Source organism: Macrotis lagotis, chromosome 1, assembly GCF_037893015.1.
Source record: "Macrotis lagotis isolate mMagLag1 chromosome 1, bilby.v1.9.chrom.fasta, whole genome shotgun sequence".
Taxonomy (NCBI): Eukaryota; Metazoa; Chordata; class Mammalia; order Peramelemorphia; family Peramelidae; genus Macrotis; species Macrotis lagotis.
The window spans coordinates 416092686-416101772 of record NC_133658.1 but is presented as its reverse complement, the minus strand read 5'-3'; the positions used below and the strand labels follow the sequence as shown (position 1 = coordinate 416101772).

General features: G+C 34.4%; 1 long non-coding RNA gene across 1 annotated transcript; it reads left to right on the top strand.

Annotated features, from left to right (window-relative positions):
* Positions 1–2212: 2212 nt before the first annotated feature.
* On the top strand, positions 2213–8095 carry LOC141518564 (uncharacterized). Its single transcript, XR_012477227.1, has 3 exons — positions 2213–2283; positions 6838–6890; positions 8032–8095. It is a non-coding gene; the product is annotated as an uncharacterized LOC141518564 (long non-coding RNA).
* Positions 8096–9087: the final 992 nt, after the last annotated feature.

Genomic DNA, 9087 nt, shown 5'->3' with positions numbered 1-9087 from the left:
TTCCTCTGGCTCTTTATCCATATGTGTATATGTGCTTGGTATATGCAGATATCAATTTGTTATCTAACCTGTCTATAAATCTATTCTTTTTCTTTGATGAGAACTAGGAATGTTTGACATGTATAAAGAAAGAAATAAGGCAGAGGGGTATCCAGGATGACTCTTTGTGTATAGCGGCCTTGAATACTTTTTTTTTTTAATGCCACATTGCAGGCCTGAGGCTGTGGCCAACATACTGTGGAAAAAACTATGTATACATATTCTTTCCAAATGCAGCTACACTTCCCCCATACACATACACACTTCTCCCAAGGGATCCTTAAGGGCAGCCCATGCCCCTACCTAAATTGAGCTGCATTTTAAACAAAGTATCAGACTTCTTCCCTGATGGCTCACTAGGAGAAAGAAGCAGTAGTCAAAAATCTCTTTTCCCTAAAAAAACCCCAAACTCTGCATTCTCTCTTTCATACATTGTCCTCCTCTTCCTTATTTTTATTTCTTCTTAAAATCTCTATCAACCTCTCATACTTTATGTAGTTTAAAATTATATGACTGTTTTTAAATTAACAGACCAGAACTTATACTTCCAAATAAGTTTCTAGTGACATGATCCCTAGATTGAGAAAGCCAGAGTTCAAGTCCTGCTGCTGACTCTCTCCAGCTGTATGACTCTAGAAAAATAATTTAGTGTCTTTGAACTTCCACTTCCTTATTTGTAATAAAGAAATAACTATCTACTTTACTGGATTTTTTAGGAAAGCACTTTTTAAACTGTTAAACACTCTGGAAATGCAAGCTTGCCACAAAGATCAGTTGAGATAATGTCTTTAAAGTGATTAACAAACCTTAGAGCACTCAAGAGATCAATATTTTATTGTGCATAGAAAACTGGTCTAGAACTAAGGAAGGAAGTTAGATTTTCAGTCTGGACTCTGACACATAAATGCTGTGTGACCCAGAAAGCCACTTAGCCTCTTAGTGTTTGAGACAACTTTCTAAAATTGCAAATTTCAGATAGGAAGAAACTGCTATTGTATATAATTGGAAAACAAATAAAATATTTATATAATAAAAATAAAATTGCAAATTTCAGATAGGTAGAAACTACTATTACATATAATTGGAAAACAAATAAAATATTTATGTAATAAAAATAAAATAAAATTACAAATTTCAGAATAGTGAACAAACAGCAATGGTAGAGGGAGTTAAGCAGCAGCTCTTTCTTAGGAATGGTCCTGGATGTAGAGTAATAGGACCTTGGCTTGAATCCCAGCCTAACATTTATTATCCTTTCACCTGGCTATACCTCTGTTTCCCCATTTATAAAACAAGTGAGTTGGATCAAATAGTCTTGAAGTTTCCTCAGGATTCTAAAGCCATGTTTTTGTACTTAAAACCTGGGAATTCTTTGTAGCAATGAAATCACAGAACCAGATTCCTCCACCATCCTTGCCTCTAATGATTCACCATAGAAGTCTTATTTTTAACAACTTTGGAAGGCTAGCAAGTCTGTGCCATAGTACTATGTATAATGCTATTATTATCACAGTGTTTCTCGGCTCCTTTCTGATACTGGTATTCAAATACAATCTCACATCCCAAAGTTCCCAATGAAAAGAAACTTCTGGTATTAAGGTTGGATTTGATTATTAGAAACCAATGAAAATCTTTTAGAATCAAATCCAGTGAATGAGGTAGAGGATCTGAACAACGAAACTATGGAACACAATTTTTAATTAAAAATAAAGAATGAGTACTATTGTGATAGAAGAAATGAGGAGAAATTTAGCATAATTTTTTTTTCTCTCTTCACAATAATTCCTCTATTGGAGTCCATAGATAAAACTTTTAAAGGAACTCTGCATGAAGATCACATGAATTAGTCAGTGCTGAAAACAACAACTTTTTTTATTTGGCACATTTAGAGGAAAGCCAAGTGAACCAAGCCAAGACAAAGAAATGATGATAGATTGGTAGAGAGAGAACTGATCCTTTCAAAACTGAACATGGAAAGACAGGAAAGAGATGCAACCAGGGAGGTCCCCAGTCTGCTCTAGCTCTTCAGACTATGACCTCATAAGTGAATTCTTATGATCTTGAAATGGAGAGACTACTGAGCCTGGAATCAGGAAGACCTGAGTTCAATTGTGGCCTCAGGTCCTTACTAGTTATATGACCCTGATCAAGTTATGTCACCTCCATTTCTCCTCAGTTTCTTCAGCTGTAAAATGGGGATAATAACAGCCGCTACTACCTTGAATTGTTATTGGTCCAAATAAGGTAATATTTGTAAAGTGTTTAGATTAGAGCCTAGAACATAGTAGGTGCTATCTAAGAGTTTCCCTTCTTCCCATTTGGAAGGGGTTGTTCTTGGAAATTAGGAGAGGTATATCTCCGAGATATTGTGGATTCAATTTCAGGCTACCACTATAAAGAAAATCTACCACTACATAAAAAAAGGAAGTCACACAATATTTTTAGTTCCATTGTATTTAAGGGTTATGTTTACACCATACTGTAGTCTATTAAGTGTGTAATAGTATTATGTCTAAAATACCCAACATATATGCCTTAATTGAAAATATTTTATTGCTAAAAATGCTAACCATCATCTGAGCCTTCAGCTAATCATAATCATTTTGCTGTTGGAGGGTCTTGCCTTGATGTTGATGGCTGGTGACTGATCAGGGTGATGGTCATTGAAGGTTGGGGTGGCAATTTCTTAAAATAATACAATGAAGTTTACCCTTTCAATTGACTCTTCCTTTCACTTTAATACTTTGATGCCATTGTAGAGTTATTGTTGAATTGGGAGGCTCAAGGAGAGGGAAAGAGAGAAAAGAATAGCTAATGGGTGTTGCAGTCAGAACACACACACACATTTATGAAGTTTGTAATTTATATATGCATGGTTTGTGGTACCCCAAAACAATTACAGTAGTAACATCAGAGATCACAAAATAGCTATAATAGCAAAAATGAAATGTATGAAATGTTACAAGAATTACCAAACCAAGGCTGCCCAGGGATAAGAAAAAGATTTGGTCTGTGAAGTCAAAGATTTTTCTGTATTAGTAAACCTAATAACTTCTTTTAAAAGCTTTCTAATTTGTACTCCTCTCTCCAGGCTATTTTTTCTAGTTAACTGTTCATACAATCTTTTCACCTTGGATCATTTCATTTTGCTACTCAAAAATTTTCTGTGGCTTTCTATTGATTTTGTAGAATTTGGAGCTGGAAGGAACCCTATAAGTTATCTAATGTTGAACATTTCAAATTGGGAAAGAACTTCAAAGGACATTTAGTCCAATTTGTATCTGATCAGTAATCTTCAGTCAGTCCTACAGTCTCTTAATTTTACTGATGAGGAAATTGGGATCTAAACTTTAGTGACTTGTCCAAAATCATGTATGGTCTTCTATCATACTGACTAGTATTTAAGGTAAAAAAAAAATTCCTTATCTCCAAATTCAAGATTCTCCAAAATCTAGCCCCAACCCATATATCCAATTTTATGTGTCTGTCTCCATGTATTTACTCATACTGTTTCCATGCTTGGGAATGGAATCTACCCCAATCTTTTCTTATTGAAGTCTTTCTCTTCTTTCAATAATCAATTTAGATGCTGCTTTGATATTCTCTCCCACTATCACTACAATCTCTACTTCCTTTAATTTCTCATAGAGCAATATATGGACTTTTCCTTAGCATTTATTATATTTACTTCCATATTATGATTTCTTAGGCACTTGGTTCTCCCTCCCATTAAATTGTAAACTACTTGAGAGCAGGGTATATATTATGGATCCTAGCACAGGGTCTTACGCAATACTTAAAACGGATGACAGATCTGCAACCTCACTGGTAAGGGTAGAGATGGTAGTTATTTGATAAGTTATTTGATAAGTGTTCATTGGATTGAGCAACTGTAGACCATACAGAAAATTTATGTCCTGAAATCAGAGAAAACTGGAAAGCTTAGAATGAGTTAATCTTATTGTTCTTTTGTGAACTTTTGTCTTCTTAAGTACATTTTTGATTAGTACCTAGTTTGGGGACATTTTGGTTTTCAGAATACTCCAACCATCCTTTCCTCTGTTAGCTCTGTGTTGCCAATTTGTGATCATTATGGGAATGCAGGATCTGGGTGACTTTTTTGACTTTCCGGATTATATAGAAGGGCATTTGTAAGTCACAGCTGTTGACCATATGATGAGTCTTTGTTTGGAGAAACCATATTTAGTTTCACTGTATAATGTGCACTCAACCAAACCCTACCCACATGTTGTTATGGATTCTTATAAAATTGAGGGGGTCGTTTTCAAGCATAGGTGAGGACAAGGGAAAAGGAAAAAAAGAAAAACAGAGACTAAGATGGAGCCTCTTTAGGAAAGCCCTTCCTTTTGATACAAGTCTCAGGGAGATTTTAATAAGTCCTTTAAATTTTATTAAATTTGAGGTATTTAATAAAATGGGAAGATGATATGAGAATTAAGTAAGACTGAGTTGGCAGTTTGAACTCTTGAAAATTTCATGCACATTGACTTTCTCTTTGCCTAGTTCCCTCCAAACCACTATGACCAAGTTGGAGTTTTTAATGAAATTTGAAGAAGTTTAGTTTGGCTCTATTCTTCTTCCTGGAGGGAGATGAAGGCTTCCCAGGGCTCTGTGAAAATACTGAATCCCAGACCTTCAGCAAGTTTTCAGATGTCATAACTTTTTAGACAATGAAGATAGATGACTTGCCACACTGGTGGCATAACCCTTTTAGTTATACTTTTTGGATCTGAACCCACCATCATCACATCTCATCTCTCCCCACTAGCTTGTGAAGCACACTATAAGGAAAAAGGACTTGATATCAAAGAAGAAAATTTCTGAAAAAATTAAAACCATAGGGGTGATATTATAAAGACACTTAGGGAACGTGCCCAACAATCTGAATTTGAAGGAACTTGTGAACAAACATGGGAGGCGGTTAGCACCTCCATGGAAAAGCCTCATAGGGGAGATACTGAGAAAGCTGGGAACCCATCAATTGGGAAATGACTGAACAAATTATGGTATATTAGTGTGGAATAGACATCACTCAGTAAGATTCATTCAGAAATTCATTCCTTTACCATGCCCCCAGCAAACTCAACTTGGGAAATCTCATCATCTTAAAAGATCTCATTATTCTTATTACTTACACATCATCAGTATCCCTTACTTTTCTGAGATTGGAGTCATAGAGTCATCCATTTAATGAAAGGAACTGAACTGAAATCTCCTCAGATGTCACCTCCCCTTCCCACCAGACACCCATGATTGTACTTATTTTTGGCTTTTTTTAACTTCTCTACCTTACTTGGGCACCTTCACATTCCCACCCCCAACTTTTCAACTTTCTTTTGTATATTTTCTTCCTCCATTAGATTGTAGGTTTCTTAGGAGCCTGTCATATAGTAGGTGCTTAATAAATGTTTATTCAATATTATTATTATTATTATTATTGCTACTTCTCTTCACTCCTGGACATTGTTCTCTTCTTGATAGGATCATTGAGGAATCTATTTGAAGAAAATAAAGCAGGCAACTATCCTTGAAATGAGGATTTTCAGGGATTTAACTAAAATATAATTTCCTTCAATAAAACATTTTTGATTCATATACAAAAATGATGGGAATGAACTAGATATAACCTTCTAACTCTAAATCTATGCACTTGTGTACACTTATTCTCAAAAGTATTCTTCCAAATTGGAAACTTCACTACAAACTTCTAGACAAAATTCTTTGAAGCATATGCTGAAGAGGAATTTACTTTTAGAGACCAAAATTGACCTCTCAGACCTGCACATGAAATTATCCTATATGTTTTCTGACATTAAGAATGATGATGGTAATTATTCTTACAATTATAGAAGTTCTATACACAAATGCCATCTTCAACTTTCCCTCAGATCATTTGCTAAATCTTGTTTTTAACTTCCCTTCTCTCTCATTTGACCCTTTCTTCTATTCACATGGCCAATCTCTGATTTAATTAAATTCAATGAAGATTTATTAAGTTAGACACTGTGCTAGGTACTGGGAATACAAAAACAGGCAAAAGAGAGTCCTTGTCCTCAAGGAGATTATAATCAAATGGTAAAGATTCTCATTACCATATGCCTCAACTATTTCAATAGTTTCCTTATTGGTCTTCCTGTCTGAAGTCTTTTCTTTCCTCTCTCTAACTCATATTCTCTGCACAGCTGCTGAAGTGATTTTCCTTATTTACATGTCTGACCAAGTTATTTCCCTACTCAATAAACTCCATTGACTCTACATTATAATTGTGTTCAAATGGAAATTTCTCTTTTTGTCATTTAAATCCCTTCAGAGCCTGACTCCAACTTATATTTAAGCTTTATTATTCATTATTTCTTGTCATAATGTCTATGATTCAGCTAAACTAACCTCCCTATATTCCTCCCAAATGACACTCCATCTCTTATTTTCATTCCTTTTCATCAGTTGCTCCCCATAGTTGAAATGCACTTTATCACCTCTCTTAGAATTTCTGCTTTTCTTCAAAATTCAGCTAAACCATCACCTTTTGTGCAAAACATTTTCTGATCCCCATCTTGCCTTTTCCTCACAAATTACTGGTAGCTTTCCCCACAAATTACTTGTACTTAGTGTGTATATCTTTTGTATATATGTAACTCCTATGGCACCTCCTTCTCAGATGTCTTTTTTTTTCCAGAAAAGTTATTTGGATTTAAGGAGCTCTTTGGGTCCATATTCACTCAAAATAATAACTCATAAAACCTTACTGATTTTTCTAATTTTTTTTTTTGCTTCTAGTCAACCAGAGAGCACAATTAATTTGAAGAAAAAGCATTTAATAAAATGACAAGGTAAGAAGATTTATAATAAATAGAATATATATAATAGAATATAATTAATAAATAGAATATAATACATAGAAATCTAGGACATACTCTCCCACGAATTTACACACAATCATTAAGGAGAGTGAACAATCAGACAAATTGTACATGAGGGATCCACTTAAATAGCATCCCTATCTTTTGCAAGATGAAGGTGAAATACCACCTTCTCCTCCTCTTCCATTCCTCCAGGTGCTAGTGCCCTCTTACTCTAACTATAGAGTTCAATGAACATTTATTAAGTGTTTCCTAAGTACTAGGTACTACATTAAGTATTAGAATTTTAAAAAGAGGCAAATGACAATCCTTGCCCTCAAGGAGCTTACAGTCTAATGAGAGAGACTGCATGCAAACAAAGCAAGCTATAAACAGAATAGATAGCACTGTAATTAAGAAGAGTTAGGGAAGATTTCCTGTAGAAGGTGGGATTTTAGTTGGAACTTAAAGGAAGCCAGGGAAGTCAATAGTGGGAGCAGAAGAGGGAGAGCACTCTAGGCATAAGGAGTAGCCTCTTTTTATTTATTTTGTATATTTGTACTTGCTGTGTCTTATATAAGAACATAACCTAAATGGTTTCCTTCTTTATAATTTGTATCTCCAATGCCTAGGTAGCATACTGCTTTGCCTGGAGCAGTCATTTAATAAATCATTGTCGAATTGAATTCTCTTCAGGTTCAACCATTTAACTACCAGTACCTCCCAAAAAGTCTACTGGAAAATATTTTAAAATGACCTCCTCACCTAAGGCAGGTGGATTCTCAATAGGGAGATTGTTAATCTGGAAAATCCTTAATTAAGAGATGCAGACATTTTGATCCTTATTTTACAGATAAGATTGATGCTCAGATACATGAAGTATTTTATCTAAGTTCAATAGCTAACAAGTATTAGGGATGGAATGTGAACCTAGTCTCCTGTATCTTAATTCCTGGGCTATTTCTTCTATGCCATGGCACCTCTCCATTGATGAATTAGGTTGCTTTGTAAGGTCATGAGTTCTCTGTACTTGAAGTGTGTTAGTGATGTGGTAAATGTAATCAGCAGGTGTCACTGTGGAGCAAAGTTAAGCTAAACCATTGGCCTTTCTTTTTTTTCTCTCATTTACAAGGGAAAGGGGAGGAGTAGGTTCTTCTCAGAAGCTCTTTTCACAACAGACTAGGTGACCCAGAGGTATGACCCTATTTTTTGTCCCTGCTCCTACCCTATCCCTGATTAGAGCTAAAAGATTTTTCTGAAGTACCTGAAACCTTAAGACACCTAGTTCATTATACAATTATGACTCATTTTTTTAACCTAACAGTGAAATGTTTCTAATCTGTCTCTCTTTCTCACTGTTAATATGAATTATAATTATAAGATTTTCACCTACATATAATACAAGGAGCCTTCCATTATGGAAAAAAAAACTGCATTTGGATATAGATTTAAATCTCTGACCTGGCTAAATAGTGTATATTTCCAGCTACTTACTGATATCTATTTGTTCTTCTCTGGCACATAAAAAATATACAGAAATGGAACACAAAAACAGTTATTATCAATAAGAAGTATTTTAAAAATGAAACAAAAGCAGGAAATAGAAATCAAATAGCAAGAAAAGTTGTGTAAACACCTTTATATTTCTATGAGAATAATTTTGGAGGGAGTTATATTTCTATAGTCATGCTTTTTTCTTTAGGACAGATAAATTTTTTCTTCTTTTTTCTGAATAATTTTCTGATGTGTTTCTTTTTCCCACCTTTTTTTTTAAAAGAAAAAAGATGAACTACATTACAGAATTCTACAAGATCCAGATTTTACATAGTCAATAAGGTACATAGCAATAACAACCTGACTAGAAATATTATGAGATCAACTGCTCCTTTCATGAATAGCAGAAAGATAACCAAGAATGAAATCTGTACATTCATAAATGTCATGGATATAATGATAGCATAGGGTGGTATAATGAGGACTCAGTGAAACTTTTGTAGGACAAATAATAATATTCATATTTATATAGCACTTTAAATTTCATAAATCACTTTTCATACAATTACTCTATGAAATGGACAATAAATTAGCAAACATTTCAATTATTTATTATACACCTGGTACTTTGTGTTAGCATTGAAGCTATGAAGATGAAAACAAATTGGGTCCTGCCCTCACGGAATTTGCATGC